Source organism: Hevea brasiliensis, chromosome 13, assembly GCF_030052815.1.
Source record: "Hevea brasiliensis isolate MT/VB/25A 57/8 chromosome 13, ASM3005281v1, whole genome shotgun sequence".
NCBI classification, from domain to species: Eukaryota; Viridiplantae; Streptophyta; class Magnoliopsida; order Malpighiales; family Euphorbiaceae; genus Hevea; species Hevea brasiliensis.
Window position 1 is genome coordinate 7,084,168 of NC_079505.1, and position 19,949 is coordinate 7,104,116.

The window sequence follows — 19,949 nt, forward strand, 5'->3', positions numbered from 1 at the left end:
TCTTTTTCCCATGTCAAAAAAATATATATTTTTAATAACTAATTAAACTATATATGAGTAAATTATATTAGATGTTAAGTGTGTATATAAATTATAAAGAGTTAAATAATAACAGTAATTTAAAAAAAAAATTAAACATGTAATATACACATATATACTTCTCTTATATTATATTTGTATGTATTAAAATGAAGATATTATATACTTCTCTTTCAATCTAATTTGCATATGATTAAAGTTTTTAATCAACTTATTGTTCTTAATTATTAAGCTAATAATGTTAATAATAAAAAGTTGCAATTAATCACATATATAATAATGAATTTTGAAATCTTAAAAAATTTTTTAAATATCAATCAAAATAAATCATATATTTCTATTATATAAGAACTTGTACTTGTATCTCAAAGTAATTTTAAAATTAAATAATTTAAAAAAAAACTAAAAAATTAGGTGAAAACACTTCCACATCTAAATGTTGCGTATTTCACTAAAATTGAATATTGTGGCATCTTTTATAAGTCATGTATCATATGAGTATCTGGTGTCTTTTACCTCATAATTAATAATTTTTAAAAATTACTAATTATATAATATATGTAGAAAAAAAATTGATGAAAGTTTGGTGATCAGCTCTCTTTGCCACTATTTTTATCTTTGGCCCCTACATCTAAATTGCATACCTCATTGAACATAAATATCATGATATTTTTTGTAAGTCATGTATCACATGAGTATCTGGTGTCCTATACCTCATAATTAATGAGTTTTCAAAATTATTAATTACATAATATATGCAAAAAATTTTTTATGAAAGTTTGATGATCAACACTTTTCACCATTCTCTTTGACATTGTATTCATTGTTGGCTCCTACATCTAAATGTTGCGTATCTTACTAAACATAAACATCGTTGTATCTTTTTTATGTTATGTATCACATGAGTATTTTGTGTCCTTTGCCTCACAATTAATGAGTTTTAAAAATTAATAATTATATAATATACGTAAAAAAATTGATGCAAGTTTGGTGATCAGCTCTCTTTGCTACTGCATTTATCATTGGCCCCTACATTTAAATTGCGTATCTCATTGAACATAAATATTACAGTGTCTTTTATAAGCATATATCACATGAGTATTTGGTGTCGTCCTATACCTCAAAATTAATGAGTTTTAAAAATTATTAATTACATAATATATGTAAAAATTTTTTTATGAAAGTTTGATGATCCATTCTCTTCACCATTTTATTTATTGATGGCCCCTACATCAAAATATTGCATATCTCACTAAACATAAATATTGTAATATCTTTCATATATAAGTCATGTATCATATAAGTATCTAGAATCCTTTGTCTCATAATTAATGAGTTTGTTCTTTTTTTTTAAATTTTTTTTTATGTTAAAGTTAGCTAGTTTAGGTAGCTTCTCAATGCTCACAACTCAAAGAAGAAACGATATTCTGGACATTCATCTTCAATAACTTATAAAATTATATAATTAACTTTGCATCTATTTTGCATTTATATAAAGCATAAATTATATAAAATTTAAATGTAAAATTCGTCTTAAATTATTTGTTTCTAATAATAAACTTTTTGAGGTAAAAATTATTCTCTAAATGATAAATTATTCTTTTCTAAAAATGAAGTTTTTGAGAAAAAAAAAATTTATTAATCTCTAAATGTTATATATTTCTAATTAATTCACCACAATTAATTTATTTGAATAAAAAGTTTTAATTATTTTTTTTTAATTTGTCACTAAAAAAGTTCTTTTTCCCATGTCAAAACAATATATATTTTTAATAATTAATTAAATTATATATGAATAAATTATATTAGATGTTAAGTGTATATATAAATTATAAAGAGTTAAATAATAACGGTAATTTTTTTAAAAAATTAAGCGTGTAATATACACATATACTTCTCTTATATTATATTTTTATGCATTAAAATGAAGAAATTATATACTTCTCTTTCAATCTAATTTGTATATGATTAAAGGTTTTAATCAACTTATTGTTCTTAATTATTAAGCTAATAATGTTAATAATAAAAAGTTGCAAGTAATCACATATATAATAATAAATTTTGAAATCTTAAAAATCTTTTTAAATATCAATCAAAATAATTCATAAATTTCTATTGTACAAGAACTTACACTTGTATCTCAAAGTAATTATAAAATTAAATAATTTAAAAAAAAAACTAAAAAATTAGGTGAAAACACTTCTAGGATTTAACGACAAGCATTTTGATGATTTCAATTTATATTTATTATACATTTATTAACATATTTTTGAAATTTTATATCTATTACATTTAATTAAATTTGTAATTCAAAATTTATAAATATTATAAAAATGTAATAAAATTTAATTATATTATAATATGTTATTAATTTTTCATCATAATAAATTATTTATATAAAATGAAAATTTAAATTATAAATTAAAATTAATGATATACTATTAAAAATAAGTAATGTGTTATTATTTGCAATAAGTGAGACGGAGGAATCAATATGAATTAATATTGGCAGACAAAATAATTTGTCTCTATTAAAGATAAAAATTATCTCTAAAAATAGTTTTGGGGGTAAATAATATAGTTTGTAAAAATATATAGAGGTAAATTTTTAATCTCTATAAATTATTTTTACAGATAAATATATTTAGGGTCAGCAATTTTCATATTTTAATTCTCATTTTAACTTCAATTTTTAAGTTAAGATTAAGTTTTGTCCATCCTCTATATTTAATCCTGCATCTGCTCTGATGCCAATCTAACAAAAAATTATCCTAAACTTTCTGCAAGAAAACAACGAAAGTCTCACAGAGTAGTAGTCTATCGGAGCTGACAGAAAACTAGATAAAAATTTAAACATAGGGCAAAGGTAAAATGCATATCTAAATTTTTTTAGTAAAATTGAATCTTAATTAATAAAATAAATTTATACTTATATAGGAGAGTATTAACACTTTATATTAAATAGTATATTTTTTAAATTAATGAGTCACCTTCAAAATTGTGAAATATTTAGTTTGATTCGGATTAAAATTAATTGTATAAAAGAAATAATACATTTTTAAAAGTAAATAAACTTTTTCATATACCAAATTTATAATAAGAATATATATATATATTCTCAATAATTCATATGACTGAAGCAAAATTAGAACCGAACCAAAATAATAAAATCACTTTGTTTTGGTTTGGTTCTAACAGTTTTTTTGGATTTTAATTTAGTTCAGTTCAATTTTTCTATTCAATTTGAATCTCTAAGAATCGTGCACAACCCTATTATTTCTATTATTGATGGGACACAATTCTTTTTATTTCTTTATTAAAACTCAAACTTAAATCCCAGAATTGCCATCACTTGATCTATAAATATCTATAGCTTGGCCATTTCAAAGCAAGGCAACATAGCAGAGTTGCTTATCCAAAAACAAAAGATACTCAACATAGCTTGAATCAACATGTTCCAGTCTGCAGTGATAATCGCAGCATTTCTCTCCATTGTTTTTATTCTTCTTCTTCTATGGCTTTCGTGGTGGAATAGAAGTAGCCATATACTCCTCAATTGGCCTGTTTTTGGGCGGATTCCAGCTCTTCTTTACAGCTTCTCAAATGTCCATGATTTTGCCACTATTGTTCTCCAAAAAAGAAAAGGCACGTCGCGGTTTAAAGGACCTTGTTTTAGTGGCATGGATTTTTTGGTGACTAGTGATCCCAGGAACGTCCATTACGTTTTGAGCAAGAACTTCCCCAACTATCCCAAGGGTCCTGAGTTCAAAGAGATTTTTGAACCTCTGGGAGATGGGATTTTCAATTCTGATTCTGATAGCTGGAGTATTCAGAGAAGAATATTTCACTCATTATTAATAAAGAACAAGAGGTTCGATTTGGCTGTAGAGATCACTTTGAAGCAAAAGATCTTAAATGGCTTATTTCCAATTCTGGTAAATGTTTCACAAGTAGACATACGAGAAGTGTTTCAGCGATTCACGTTTGATAATATCTGCGAGTTGATTTTAGGCTTCGACCCAAATTCCCTTTCTATTGAATTCCCTCAAATTTCTTATCAAAAAGCTTTTGATGATATAGAGGAGGTCATCAGTTACCGGCATGCATTGCCCGGAAGCATTTCGAAGTTGCAAAGATGGCTTCAGATTGGGCAAGAGAAGAAGTTAAAGAAAGCTTGGAAGATTTTTGATGATTTTTTGGAGCAATGTATTACAAGAAAGCGAGAGCAAGTAGGCCAAAGCTGCAGAGATCAAATGGAAGGAGAGGGTTTCGACTTGTTAACAAACTTTCTGGCAGAAGATAATGATTTTGCAGAAGTATCAGCCGAAAGTGGCATTCTGACTAAATCAAACAAGTTTCTAAGAGATATGGCATTTAATCTCCTTGTAGCTGGGAGAGACGCCATAGGTGCTGGTCTTGTCTGGCTCTTCTGGCTTGTCGGAACTCACCCATTTGTAGAGCAAAAGATTTTGGAAGAGATCAAAGCAAATTTAGGAGCAAAAACAAGTGAAAAATGGAGGGTTTTCAGTATTGAAGAGGGAAGGAAACTAGTTCATCTCCATGCAGTTATATGTGAAGTTTTGAGGCTGTATCCACCAGTACCTTTCGAACACAAAGTGGCAATTGAAGAAGATACTTTTCCAAGTGGACATAATGTTCCTAGAAATATGAGGATTTTATTCTCTTTCTACGCAATGGGCAGGATGGAAGAAATATGGGGTAAAGATTGCTTGGAATTCAAACCAGAGAGGTGGATTTCAGAGGGAGGAAGAATCAAAACGTGCCCTCTTACAAGTTCGTAACATTCAATGGAGGACCTAGGAGTTGCATAGGTAAGGAGTCGGCATTCCTACAAATGAAAGCGATTGTTGCTTCTGTTATATGGAATTATTCTCTTCAAGTGGTTGAAAACCATCCTGTTAGTCCAAATGTTTCAATATTACTTTATATGAAAAGGGGTTTGAAGGTTAGGGGTTTTTAAGAGATTTGCTCCTTGAAGATATTAATCTACCTCAAGGAAACCACTTATGTGTAATTAGTTAATAAGTTGGTCATTAACCAAATCCAAAGGTTTTCGTATTCATATGTTATTTATATATGTATTATACCTTATTAATGTATACATGTCATGTTATATAAAATTATGGTAGGTCCTATCTAAAATTATATGGTATAACCTATTTAAAAATATAACTTATTAAATTTTTATTGATTGGATGTGTATTAATAAAGTCGATCTCTAAAATAAATTCACTTAAAAGTAAGCATTCTATTATATTTTTTTTTTTCATTTATCTATTTTACTCTATCTAATTATTACCATTATCAAATAAGTTATAACAATCTAATATATCACATTTAAAATTTATAATTTTAATTAAAATTATCATTTTATAAAAAAATTAAAATTTTTACGAAAGATATGATGATTTAAAATAATTCCACAACTCACCTTATACTATTTTCATAAAATAAAACTTTTTTCTGTAAAGTATATGAGTATATAATATTAGTATTGTTTTAATTATTTTAGCATTTCCTATAATGAATGAGTAACCTGCTATATTTAGTAGGTAACCTATTAGTGTAGGTAAATATAATTTTATATTTATAATTTTTTAAAAAAACTTACAAGATACAATTTATCGATAGGAATTTTTTTAAAAAAATTATATGTGTTTTTTTACATAAAAAAATTAATTTTTTCATTAAGTTAATAACTTTTTATGCTTAATTTTTTTTTTTAAAAAAAGTATTATTTTATAAAAAATCTTATTAAATGAATTATGAAATTTTGTTAAATCATTTTATTTTTATAAATAAATAATTATATTTTATAATAAACTAAATAACCATAGAATACACCATAAATCAAATACAATCAAATCAAATTGAATCATTTAAAGAGTTAAACTAAACTAAATTAATAAAATAAATTCGATTTGGTTCAAATTGACACTTTAAATCAAATTATACATATCCTTACATATTTATATGTGAACTATAAAAATTAGAGTGGTTTTATTTACTAAATTATTATTATTATTATTATTATTATTATTATTATTATTATTATTATTATAAAGTCAGTTTTATGGTTACAAGAAAGGGAGTAAGAGAAATAATACATTTGAAATTTTAATCTTAATGTATATATTTATTTAAAAAGAAGAGAAGGCCAGGGCCTCGAGGGTAGAGGCAGAGGCAGAAGCAGAGGGACAAGGGTAACCTTAGCCCCCCCGCCCCGCCCCCCTCGCCCCCCAAAAAAAAACCTTTTAAAATCATTATAAATATATAGGTTGCATTTAGGAAGAAAAAATTTCCTTTAAAAATAATTTATATTTTTATTATATTAGAGATAATGTAAAATATTAAAAAATATATTTCTTATTATATATATAATAAATTTTCATATATTAATTAAAAAAATATAGTTGAGTTGCATAATATTACAACAAATTTTTAATATATAATATGATAGACAATATATAATATGATAGATAATAAATATAAATTATTTTTGAATTAATTTTTATGTATAATATTAATTTCTCAAAAAAATTTTTGTAGCTCCGCTCCTACACGGCTCTCCTCACTGCCCCTGCAGTGGTTGGTCAAGGAATTTATCGGTGCAAACTTTTCAAAAAGCTACTTTATTAAAAAAAAAAATGAAGAAAACAAAAAGAAAAGGAAATATCCTTTTCTAGGTCTTAAATTCAGTGGCCTCCACTGTCCACAGTTGGTATTATCCCAATTCCAACCCACTTGCTACTTAAATACTTCCACACATGCCAAATGTGGTACTATGGTTTGAATTTAATTTTTATTTTAAAGAAACTAAAAAAATAATAATATCACTAAATCATAAAATAATAATTAATATTATTAAGACATTAGCATAAAAATATACATTTAAAAAATTATACATTCACGTTTTAGATATTAATAAAGGCTCATCAATAAACGGATAATATTAATCTCTTAGCAGCTGAGAGAGACACCATAGGTGCTGGTCTTGTTTGGCTCTTCTGGGTTGTTGGAACTCACGCATTTGTAGAGAAAAAGATTTTGGAAGAGATCAAAGCAAATTTAAGAGCAAAAGCAGGTGAAAAATGGAGGGTTTTCAGTATTGAAGAGGTAGGGAAACTAATTTATCTTCATGCAGTTATATGTGAGGTTCTGAGGCTGTATCCACCTTTACCCTTTGAGCACAAAGTGTCAATTGAAAAAGACATTTTTCCAAGTGGGCATAATGCGCCTAGAAATATGAGGATTCTATTATCCTTCTACTCAATGGGCAGGATGGAAGAAATATGGGGTAAAGATTGCTTAGAATTCAAACCACGAGTGGTGGATTTCAGAGGGAGGAAAAATCAAACATGTGGCCTCTTTCAAGTTCATAGCATTCAATGCAGGACCCAAGAGTTGTATGGGCAAGGACTTAAGCTTTCTACAAATGAAAACGGTTGCTGCTTCTGTTATTTGGAATTATTCTCTTCAAGTGGTTGAAAACCACCCTGTTAGTCCTTAATACTTTATATGAAAAAGGGTTTGAAGGTTAGGGTTGTAAAAAGATTTGCTACTTGAAGAGGTTAATCCACCTCATGGAAAACCACTTATGTGTAATTAGTTTATAAGTTGGTCATTAAGCAGATCTAGAGTCTTTAATTGTATTTTCCTAGTAATTGGAATAAAAGTTGCATTATATTTTTTGGGGCATCATTTTCATTTGTAATATATTTTGAATGGATCAGTTGTAACGCCCACACCGTAGGTAGTCCATACATTTCACTGTTCCGACAACTAATGTCTGTTCGAACAGTTAAAATGTCTGGAAGTACACTTAAACTATAGTGATGAGGCATAAATTAATGAAATAAATATTAAAAAAATATATATATAGGAAAAATTTTGAGAAATAAAATAAAATTTAGAGAGTTTATTAATTAGTATAAAAAAATAAAAATAATCCGATGAGCATCATGAAAGGCATTTTGGTCATTTCACTCCTAGAGGTGAATTTTGACTTAAATGTCAAATAAAAATTTGGAAATAGAATAATTAACATAAATTAATTTTATGAATTTGAATTTGAAAAATGAGAAGAGAAAGAAGAAGAAAAGAAAAGAAAAGAAAAGGAAAGAAAAGAAAAGAAAGAAAATAGATTTATGAAATAAAAAAAATAAAGTACACATAAATGTATATATATAAATACCCACAAGAGACAAAACCCCACCAACCATCTTCTTCTTCCTCTTCTCTCTCTCTCTCTCCTTGCTGTCTCCCTTGCTCTCTCCCTCCCCACCATTTTTATCAAGCTTAAAGTTTAATTTCCCAAGCTTTCACTCACCAAAACCCATAGACCCCTTCACAAAAAATTTAGCTCACATCATAAGGAAGCTTTAGATACCCATAAGAAGAAGAAAGATTAAAGTTTGAAGTGGGTCACAAGAGGTTAGTGCACTAATCCCTCTTCTTCTCTTTATTAAACATGAAAAGCATGTTTAGCTAAGCATAAATACCATTAAAACAAAAAGAAAATCTAGAGGAAAGAACCCTTGAATTTTTGGCAGCCATGGAACTTGAAGTTTATTACTTTTAAGTGATGAAAAATGGTTCCATGAGAATGTGTAATTAGTTGAAATGTTTGGGTGCTTGATTGTGTAAATTTGAAACTTTGAAAACTAGGGTTTGTGTAAATGTTGAGGACTTTGTGTAAAATGTTGAAATTGACCTATTACGATGAGATTGTTGCTTATAGAAGTGTATTGCATGCAAATTGAAGTAAGAAAGTTGGAGGAGATTGAGTTTTGGAAGTGTTAATTTTCTGCAGGTTGTGTTTATTGAGGGCAGTGTACATTTTAGGCCATAAATAAAATTGTGTGACCCCAATTGGTATGAGGCCAATTGGAGGTGAAACTAGACCCAAAATAGCCCATTTTCCATGAAGAAACCATGCCCAAATTCTGTCCAAAACTTGAGCTAAATATTGCCCAAATTCGGATTTCCCTGCACCCAACCCAGAAAATGACCAAATGAACAGTACGTGTTCATTTGGTCATAACTCTCTCTATACTGGTCCAAATGACCTAAAATTTTACCCATGGAAGGTTTAGACATAGGGCTACACTTTTTATGAAGACCACTTAACCCAGTTTTGCCTTTAACAAATTCAAATTGTTAGCACAAGTTGGGTCACTGAAACTGCCAACCCAGAAAATGACCAAATGAACAGTACGTGTTCATTTGGTCATAACTCTCTCTATACTAGTCCAAATGACCTAAACTTTTACCCATGGAAAGTTTAGACATAAGGCTACACTTTTCATGAAGACCACTTAACCCAGTTTTGCCTTTAACAAATTCAAATTGTTAGTACAAGTTGGGTCACTGAAACTGCCAACCCAGAAAATGACCAAATGAACAGTACGTGTTCATTTGGTCATAACTCTCTCTATACTGGTCCAAATGACCTAAAATTTTAACCATGGAAAGTTTAGACATAGGGATACACTTTTCATGAAGACCACTTAACCTAGTTTTTCCTTTAACCAATTCAAATTGTTAGCAAAAGTTGGGTCACTGAAATTGCCAACCCAGAAAATGTCCCAAAATACTATTCCTTTGGTATTTTGACCATAACTTGAGTTCTATAACCCCAAACTTAGTGATTCAAAAACTGAAATTCAAGTTTAAACATAGAGGAGCAATTGTTATGAAGGAATTGTGACTAAATAGACATCCCAACCTAGCCAAATTCCTAGATAAAGATAACACATCAATATGAACCTAAAGAAAGGTTCATGGGAAAAATGCTATATAGGATAATTAAAATACTCATAAGGAAAAATTTAATATTAAAAATGATATGAATATGTAAATTAGGACTAATGTCCTATTAATATGAAATTTATGGTACCAATGAACAGTACTAGAAAATAGTAATAGTGAATAGTGCTAAATTAATTAAAAATATTTAATTGCCCATAGCATACCTAGACTTATTTATTTAGTTGGATAAATTGGTATACTAATTAGGGACTACAGATAGCAGTACTGCCTACCGAGAAAATCATGAACTGACAATATATGTCTGGTATGATTGTTCTACATGCTATATGCCTACTTTATTTCTGGCTTTACAAGCCTGACAGCGGGCCTCGTGCCCGACAGCTGGCCTCGTGCCTGACAGACGTATACTGGATAGACATATGGCTGTCTAACCAGTATACACCCGTACATCCAGCTTTTATAATTTGTTATAGGTTTTCTTGGGCACTGATAAAAAAATTGATTAAGACTTAAAATACAATAAGTAATCATAAAAGATCCCGATAATGTTAATTATTTCCAAAGACCAATAAAAATGTAAAAGACCCAAAAATTATGAGTTGTATATATTTTTCAAATTATTAAATTATTGTTATTATAAATTATGCACCACTAAGCATTATGCTTAGCGTGTTGGTTTTCCATCGCGTAGTCTTGGAGATCGGTCCCAAGCAAAGACACCACAAGAGTGCAATTGTGAGCTCGATTAGATTTGCCATTGTCCAAAGTCACCTCACCGGTCTTTTGTATATTTGGTAGGGCCCATGTATAGACTAGTATTTTGGTTCATTATGTTTAGTCATGATGTAATTACTAGTTTATGATGTATTTCATTTTGGACTTGTAATTAAACTTTGAGATTGAAATGAAAACTTGTAATTTATTATCTATGAATTTCTATATGAATGCAATAGATAATATTTCATTTTTAGATCTCATAAATAATTGTAAATAATATGATACATGAGAATATGATATGGAAATGTGTGAAATGAATATGGACATGTTAACAGGTGATTAGTGAAACCCGCCAGATGCTAATAAAACAGAGGAGGATCTGTCCGGGTCTCCACAGAAATAAGATATAAAAAAAAAAAAATTCTACACATAAATTACCTGATTTGAATGACATTAAAATTTACAATAGACATGACAAGACAAGATAGGGTGCTCCAGCACCGAATGTGGCACTTCTTGCTCGGCTATACAATAGACGGGTAAGGGGCGTTATATTTAGTGGTATCAGAGCAGAGGTTTAGGCGATCTTAGACCTAGATAGATAGAAAGAAATAGTTGCATCACATGCATGGGCCTTTGAATAGAGTCGAGGTGACACTAATGCAGATCTATTTCTTTGTCTGTTTTATAGGATCGATGGCAACTGATCCTTCAGAGCACGGACATCCGAGACCGATAGAGGAGGAAGTAGAGAGTCATGCACCTGCTCCTAGTCGGGGGAGAAGTGGTAGTAGAGCAGAGTCATCTCGAGGTACTGTGAGTAGGGCACAGCTGGCCTTCTATGAACAGATGACACACTGTTCGTCTGGCCTGAGCCATTCCCACCACGACCACCTCCACCTCCACAGCCACAACCACCTCCACCTCCACAGCCACAGCCACTGCCACAGCCACCTCCACCTCCACAGCCACAGCCACAACCACCACCACCTGTATAGCCACCTCCACCCCCACAGCCGCAACCTATACACAGATCTCCACTAGAGAGACTGCAAAAGTATGGGGCAATTGATTTCAGAGGTAAGAGGAATGATGATCCAGCCGCAGCAGAGTATTGGCTGGAGAGGACAGAGAGGGTACTGCGGTTAGCAGACCGCACGCAGCAACAGTTGGAGTGTGCTCTGTCACTGCGACAGGAGGATGCATATAGATGGTGGGTGACAGTATCTAGAGTAGTATAGCCAGCACAGATCACCTGGGAGTTCTTTCTGGCTGAATTCAGAAAGAAATACATCAGTCATGTGTACTTGGAGGCCAGAAGGAGAGAATTCCTGGCACTGAGACAAAGGCAGCTGACAGTCTCCGAATATGAGCGAGAATTCGTGAGACTTAGCGAATATGCATTGGAGTTGATGCCGACAGAGGTTGATAAATACAGAAGATTTAAGGATGGACTGAATGACAACATCAGGTTAATAGTGACGTCTCACCACTTCACATATTTCTCTCTGTTGATAGCATCAACCCTTGATGTAGAGAGAGTCAGAAATGAAGAGCAGTCCAGAAAAGATAGGCAACGCAAGAGGGGTTTTGGGTCTGGTCAGTCCGGTTCAGCAGACACGGGTAGTAAGAGACCAAAGGAGTCTCAAGGACAGACTCAAGGTCGGGGCAAGAAACAGAAGTCTCGGTTTGCTCCAAGGAGAGGAGGAGGACAATCTGGTGCATCAGTGGGTAGTTCACTGTGCGACTACACGGATCGGCCCACCACTGCTTGTGTACATTGTGGTAGACCCCACAGAGGAGACTGCAGATTGTTGACAGGTGGATGTTTTAGATGTGGGTCTACGGATCACTTCCTGAAGGATTGTCCACAAAGGAACACTAGTGCTCCCACTGCTCCACCTCAGATGGAGAGGTCTCGCCTCAAAGAAGACAGGGGTAGGAGACTGCGAGGGCACGTCTGGTGGCACATCACAGAGGCCTATTGCAGAGACAATCCAGAGGTAGGAGATTAGGGTAGCACCTCGTGCTTATGCCATGAGAGCTCGAGATGAGCCAGAGCCAGCTGATGTCATTAGAGGTACATTTTCTTTTATGACCTGCTAGTATGTGCATTTATTGATCCGGGTTCCACACATTCATATGTGTGTATCACGCCACCAATTGATAGAGGGGTACAAGTAGAGGAGCTAGAGGAGGACATACAAGTCACAAACCCTTTAGGCCATAGTGTCATGGTGAAAAAGGTCTACAAGGGTTGTCCTCTGAAAATACAAGGGTATGAGTTTTTAGCTGACTTGATTGAGTTACCATTCCATGAGTTCGATGTGATATTAGGTATGGACTGGTTATCACGTCATCAGGCAATGGTAGATTGTCGGCTAAAGAGGATGTCACTCTGATGCATAGATGGGGATGTGATTACGGTTGTGGGTGAAGGCAGGTTGTCTTTCCACCATCATATCAGCCACAAATGTAAGATTGATAAGAAAGGGCTATGAGGCTTTCTTAGCACATGTGGTTGATACCAGGAAGACTAGCCCAAGCATGCAGGAGATCCCCACTGTATGTGATTTTTCGGATGTGTTTCCGGAAGAGTTGTTGGGTTTGCCACCCAATAGAGAAGTGGAGTTTGCTATAGAGGTTATGCCGGGTACTGCACCAATGTCCATTGCTCCATATAGGATGGCACCTACTGAACTGAGAGAGTTGAAAGTTCAGTTACAGGAGCTACTAGACAAGGGCTTCATACGCCCTAGTGTGTCACCCTGGGGAGCACCAGTGCTATTTGTGAAGAAGAAGGACAGTACCCTTCGGCTATGTATAGACTACCGGCAGCTGAATAAGGTGACTGTGAAAAACAAATACCCTTTACCTAGGGTAGATGACCTTTTTGATCAGTTGAGGGGAGCTGGAGTATTCTCCAAGATAGATCTCAGATCAGGCTATCACCAGTTGAGAGTGAAGGAGACAGATGTTCCTAAAACTGCTTTCAGGACCCGGTATGGACACTATGAGTTCCTAGTGATGCCATTTGGGCTAACAAATGCACCAGCAGTGTGACGCCCCTTACCCGTCTATTGTATAGCCGAGCAAGAAGTGCCACATTCAGTGTCGAAGCACCCTATCTTGTCTTGTCATATCTATTATAAATTTTAATGTCCTTTAAATCAGGTAATTTAAGTGTAGAATTTTTTTTTTTTATATCTTATTTTTATGGAGACCCGAACAGATCCTCCTCTGTTTTATTAGCATCTGGCGGGTTCCACTATCATCTGTTAACATATTCATAGTCATCTCACATATTTCCATATCATATTCTCTTTTATCATATCATTCACAACTATTTATGAGATCTCAAAATGAAATGTCATCTATTGCATTCATATTGAAATTCATAGATAATAAATTATAAGTTTTCATTTCAAGTCCAAAATAAAACATGACTAGACATAATGAACCAAAATGCTAGTCTACACATGGGCCCTACCAAAATACAAAAGACTAGTGAGGTGACTCTGATCGGTGGCAGATCTGGTCGGAACTCTGTCCAAATACTACTGTGGCGACTGCTGATCTTCAGTACCTATGCGATGGAAAACCAACGCGCTAAGCATAACGCTTAGTGGTGCATAATTTATAATAACAATAATTAAACAATTGAATTAATATTTACAAATCATAAATTCTGGGTCTTTTACATTTTTTTATTACACTTTGGAAACAATTAAAATTATTGGGATCTTTCCTATTTACTTATTGTATATTCAGTATTAATTAATTATTATCAATGCCCAAGAAACCTATAACAAATTATAAAAGCTGGATACACGGGAGTATACAGGTTAGACAGCCATATGTCTACCTCAGTATACATCTCATCACGACGAGGCCACCCGGGCACGGACCATTGTCGGGCTTGTAAAGCCATAAATAATGTAGGCACAATGGCCAGTAAGTAGGCATATAGCCGTAGAACAATCATACGGACATATATTGTTAGTTCATGATTTTCTCGGTAGGCAGTACTGCTATCTATAGTCCCTAATTGGTATACTAATTTATCCAAACTAAATAAATAAGTCTAGGTATACTATGGGCAATTAAACATTTTTAATTAATTTAGCACTATTCACTGTTACTATTTTCTAGTACTGTTCATTAGTACCATTAATTTCATATTAATAGGACATTAGTCCCAATTTACATATTCATATCATTTTTAATATTTAATTTTCCTTATGAGTATTTTAATTATCATATATAGCATTTTTCCCATGAACCTTTCTTTAGGTTCATGTTGATGTGTTATCTTTATCTAGGAATTTGACTAGGTTAGGATGTCTATTTAGTCACACTTTCTTCATAACAATTGCTCCTCTATATTTAAACTTGAATTTCAATTTTTGAATCACTGAATTTGGAGTTATGAAACTCAAGTTATGGTCAAAATACCATAACTGGTCCCTTTGCCTCTAAGCTGTCCAGAATTTACAATTCCTGGTCAATAAACTTTGACCAGTCATTTGATCATTTTATGGTCATTTTTAGACTTAGGTTCCTTCACAAGATATGTTCCTCTATGTCTTAGGGACTCCGAGGTACAATTTCATAATTTTTCAAGCTTGGTATAGTGAGTTATAGTCAGTGTATTAACCTGGACTCTCAGTGCTATAAGGGCAATAACCAACTTTCAGGGCAGTATGTTTGACCCTCTTTTTAGGGTCTTTACACTTAGAATTTGGCAAAGGTATCTAAATCAATGTTGTAGCCCTAGTATCATGTTTCCAGATCATATTGGACATCTCAAATGGAATTTCCTAGTTGGAGTTATGGCCAAATGAACACACAGGTATCAAATGGCATTCTGGGTTCAACTTAACATTTTCTAGATTTCAATTCCTAACTTTGGCTAATATTTTCCCTAGGATGCAATGGTTTCTAGAGCTTGGTCAAAACATAAAAATTGTTGTGCTATGTCTTATAAAACTTTTGGCACTAGTTTCACTCAATTTGCAGCTTTGGAGACCAAGTTATGACATTTTTGCCAAACCTGGTCAAGCATACCAAAGGAACAGTATTTTGGACAATTTCCGGGTTGGCAGTTTTAGTGACTCAACTTGTGCTAACAATTTGAATTGGTTAAAGGAAAAACTGGGTTAAGTGGTCTTCATGAAAAGTGTAGCCCTATGTCTAAACTTTCCATGGGTAAAATTTTAGGTCATTTGGACCAGTATAGAGAGAGTTATGACCAAATGAACACGTACTGTTCATTTGGTCATTTTCTGGGTTGGCAGTTTCAGTGACCCAACTTGTGCTAACAATTTGAATTTGTTAAAGGCAAAATTGGGTTCAGTGGTCCTCATGAAAAGTGTATCCCTATGTCTAAACTTTCCATGGGTAAAATTTTAGGTCATTTGGACCAGTATAGAGAGAGTTATGACCAAATGAATACGTACTGTTCATTTGATCATTTTCTGGGTTGGCAGTTTCAGTGACCCAACTTGTGCTACCAATTTGAATTTGTTAAAGGCAAAACTGGGTTAAGTGGTCTTCATGAAAAGTGTAGCCCTATGTCTAAACTTTCCATGGGAAACATTTTAGGTCATTTGGACCAGTATAGAGAGAGTTATGACCAAATGAATACGTACTGTTCATTTGGTCATTTTCTTGAAGTTTATTGCTTGAAGTGATGAAAAATGGTTCCATGAGAATGTGTAATTAGTTGAAATGTTTGGGTGTTTGATTGTGTAAATTTGAAACTTTGAAAAACTAGGGTTTGTGTAAATGTTGAGGAATTTGTGTAAAATGTTGAAATTGACCTATTGGGATGACATTGTTGCTTATAGAAGTGTATTGCATGCAAATTGAAGTAAGGAAGTTGGAGGAGATTGAGTTTTGGAAGTGTTAATTTTCTGCAGGTTGTGTTTGTTGAGGGCAGTGTACATTTTAGGCCATAAATAAAATTGTGTGACCCCAATTGGTATAAGGCCAATTGGAGATGAAACTAGACCCAAAATAGCCCATTTTCCATGAAGAAACCATGCCCAAATTCTGTCCAAAACTTGAGCTAAATATTGCCTGAATTCGGATTTCCCTGCACCCAACCCAGAAAATGACTAAATGTACGTGTTCATTTGGTCATAACTCTCTCTATACTGGTCCAAATGACCTAAAATTTTACCCATGGAAAGTTTAGACATAGGGCTACACTTTTCATGAGACCACTTAACCCAGTTTTGCGTTTAACAAATTCAAATTGTTAGCACAAGTTGGGTCACTGAAACTGCCAACCCAGAAAATGACCAAATGAACAATACGTGTTCATTTGGTCATAACTCTCTCTATACTGGTCCAAATGACCTAAAATTTTACCCATGGAAAGTTTAGACATAGAGCTACACTTTTCATGGAGACCACTTAACCCAGTTTTGCCTTTAACAAATTCAAATTGTTAGCACAAATTGGGTCACTGAAACTGCCAACCCAGAAAATGACCAAATGAACAGTACGTGTTCATTTGGTCATAACTCTCTCTATACTGGTCCAAATGACCTAAAATTTTAACCATGGAAAGTTTAGACATAGGGCTACACTTTTCATGAAGACCACTTAACCCAGTTTTTCCTTTAACCAATTCAAATTGTTAGCACAATTTGGGTCACTAAAACTGCCAACCCAGAAAATGTCCCAAAATACTATTCCTTTGGTATTTTGACCATAACTTGAGTTCTATAACCCCAAACTTAGTGATTCAAAAACTGAAATTCAAGTTTAAACATAGAGGAGCAATTGTTATGAAGGAATTGTGACTAAATAGACATCCCAACCTAGCCAAATTCCTAGATAAAGATAACACATCAATATGAACTTAAAGAAAGGTTCATGGAAAAAATGCTATATAGGATAATTAAAATACTCATAAGGAAAAATTTAATATTAAAAATGATATGAATATGTAAATTAGGACTAATGTCCTATTAATATGAAATTTATGGTACCAATGAATAGTACTAGAAAATAGTAATAGTGAATAGTGCTAAATTAATTAAAAATATTTAATTACCCATAGTATACCTAGACTTATTTATTTAGTTGGATAAATTGGTATACCAATTAGGGACTACAGATAAGCGATCGCCTCTGAGAAAATTATGAACAGACAATATATGTCTGGTATGATAGTTATACAGGCTATATGCCTACTTTATTTATGGCTTTACAAGCTCGACAAATGGGCCTCGTGCGACTTGGGTTAACCTTGTGCACGACAGACGATATCGGATAGACATATGGCTGTCTAACCAGTATACACCCGTACATCCAGCTTTTATAATTTGTTATAGGTTTTCTTGGGCACTGATAAAAAAATTGATTAAGACTTAAAATACAATAAGTAATCATAAAACATCCCGATAATGTTAATTATTTCCAAAGAGCAATAAAAATGTAAAAGACCAAAAAATTATTAGTATATATTGTTTCAAATTATTAAATTATTGTTATTATAAATTATGCACCACTAAGCGTTATGCTTAGCGCGTTGGTTTTCCATCGCGTAGGTACTGGAGATCGATCCCAAGACTCGCAAAGAAGCACCACCGATCATGTGAGCTCGATCAGATTTGCCATTGTCCAGAGTCACCTCACCGGTCTTTTGTATTTTGGTAGGGCCCATGTATAGACTAGTATTTTGGTTCATTATGTTTAGTCATGATGTAATTACTAGTTTATGATGTATTTCATTTTGGACTTGTAATTAAACTTTGAGATTGAAATGAAAACTTGTAATTTATTATCTATGAATTTCTATATGAATGCAATAGATAATACTTCATTTTTAGATCTCATAAATAATTGTAAATGATATGATACATGAGAATATGATATGGAAATGTATGAAATGAATATGGAAATGTTAACAGGTGATTAGTGGAACCCGCCAGATGCTAATAAAACAGAGGAGGATCTGTCCGGGTCTCCACAGAAATAAGATATAAAAAAAAAAAAAATTCTACACATAAATTACCTGATTTGAATGACATTAAAATTTACAATAGACATGACAAGACAAGATAGGGTGCTCCAGCACCGAATGTGGCACTTCTTGCTCGGCTATGCAATAGACGGGTAAGGGGCGTCACATCAGTATGGAGCTTGAAGGTTTATCTTGGATTATCAGTCAGCCAATCAAATTAATTATAATTTAATATTTAAATTTGGCGTGGTAAAAGATTAAGGAGAGAAATGGAGGGGCCTTTTGCTTGGATTGGGTCTTTGTAATTATCTAAATAAATTAGACAAAATATTCTTTGAGTTATTAAATAACTTTATCGTTAAACTTACAATTGAATTAGTTAAATCAATTTTTTATTATTTGTGAGCTTTAATTTAACAATATTCGACTCTTTTTAAAAGTGATAAATTCTCAAATAGTTGAATAAATAAGTTCACCTCTAAATTTTATTAAAAAAATACATGTGGCACTCTAAATTTTTAAAACGTTTCATGACATACTTTAACTCTTATAAAAGTTCTACGACATACCTCAACTCCTGTAAACATCTATAAAAATGGAATTAAGACTAAATAATTACTCAAGTATCTTAATTTCACTTTTACAGGAATTGAAGTGTGTCATGGGACATTTGAAAAATTTAGAATTCTATGAGAATTATTTTAATAAAATTTAAAGGTGAAATTGTGTATTTAACCTTCTTGAATTCGAGTCTCAATTAAAACCAACTATAAAAAAAAATAATAAAAAAGAGCCAACATATCCACAATGGAAACTTGCCTTGTCCAAAAATTAAAGAAAAATTGTTAAAGAGATTTGTGCATATCCATAAATTACAAAATTCTGTTAAAGGCAAAATCCGTCAAAAGAAAATTGTTGTTGAGGAGCATGAGCCACAATTATTCAACTCAACTCAACTCAACTCAACTAAGCCTTTATCCCAAAAATTTGGGGTCGGCTATATGGATTCGCTTTCTCCACTCTAAACGATTTTGAGTTAAATCCTTAGAAATTTGTAATGCTTCTAGGTCATGTTGTACTACTCTCCTCCAAGTCAATTTAGGTCTACCCCTTTTTTCTTTCTATCCTCTAACCTAATGTGCTCTACTTGTCTAACTAGAGCCTTCTTATGTCTACGCTTCACATGACCAAACCACCTCAATCTCCCTTCTCTCAACTTATCCTCAATTGGTACCACTCCTATCTTTTCTCTAATATTCTCATTATGGACTTTATCTAGTCTAGTATGGCCACTCATCCACCTTAACATTCTCATCTCTGCAACTCTTATCCTAGACGCATATGACTCATTCAATGCCCAACACTCACTACCATATATAAGCATTTTTTTTTTTGTTGAAGAAAAATTAATGGACACAAAAAA

The 19,949-nt window shown here is 32.5% G+C and overlaps 1 pseudogene; it reads left to right on the forward strand.

Moving 5' to 3' along the window:
• The first annotated feature begins 3,491 nt into the window (after positions 1–3,491).
• On the forward strand, positions 3,492–7,626 carry LOC131172057 (alkane hydroxylase MAH1-like; annotated as a pseudogene).
• The last annotated feature ends 12,323 nt before the right edge of the window (positions 7,627–19,949 follow it).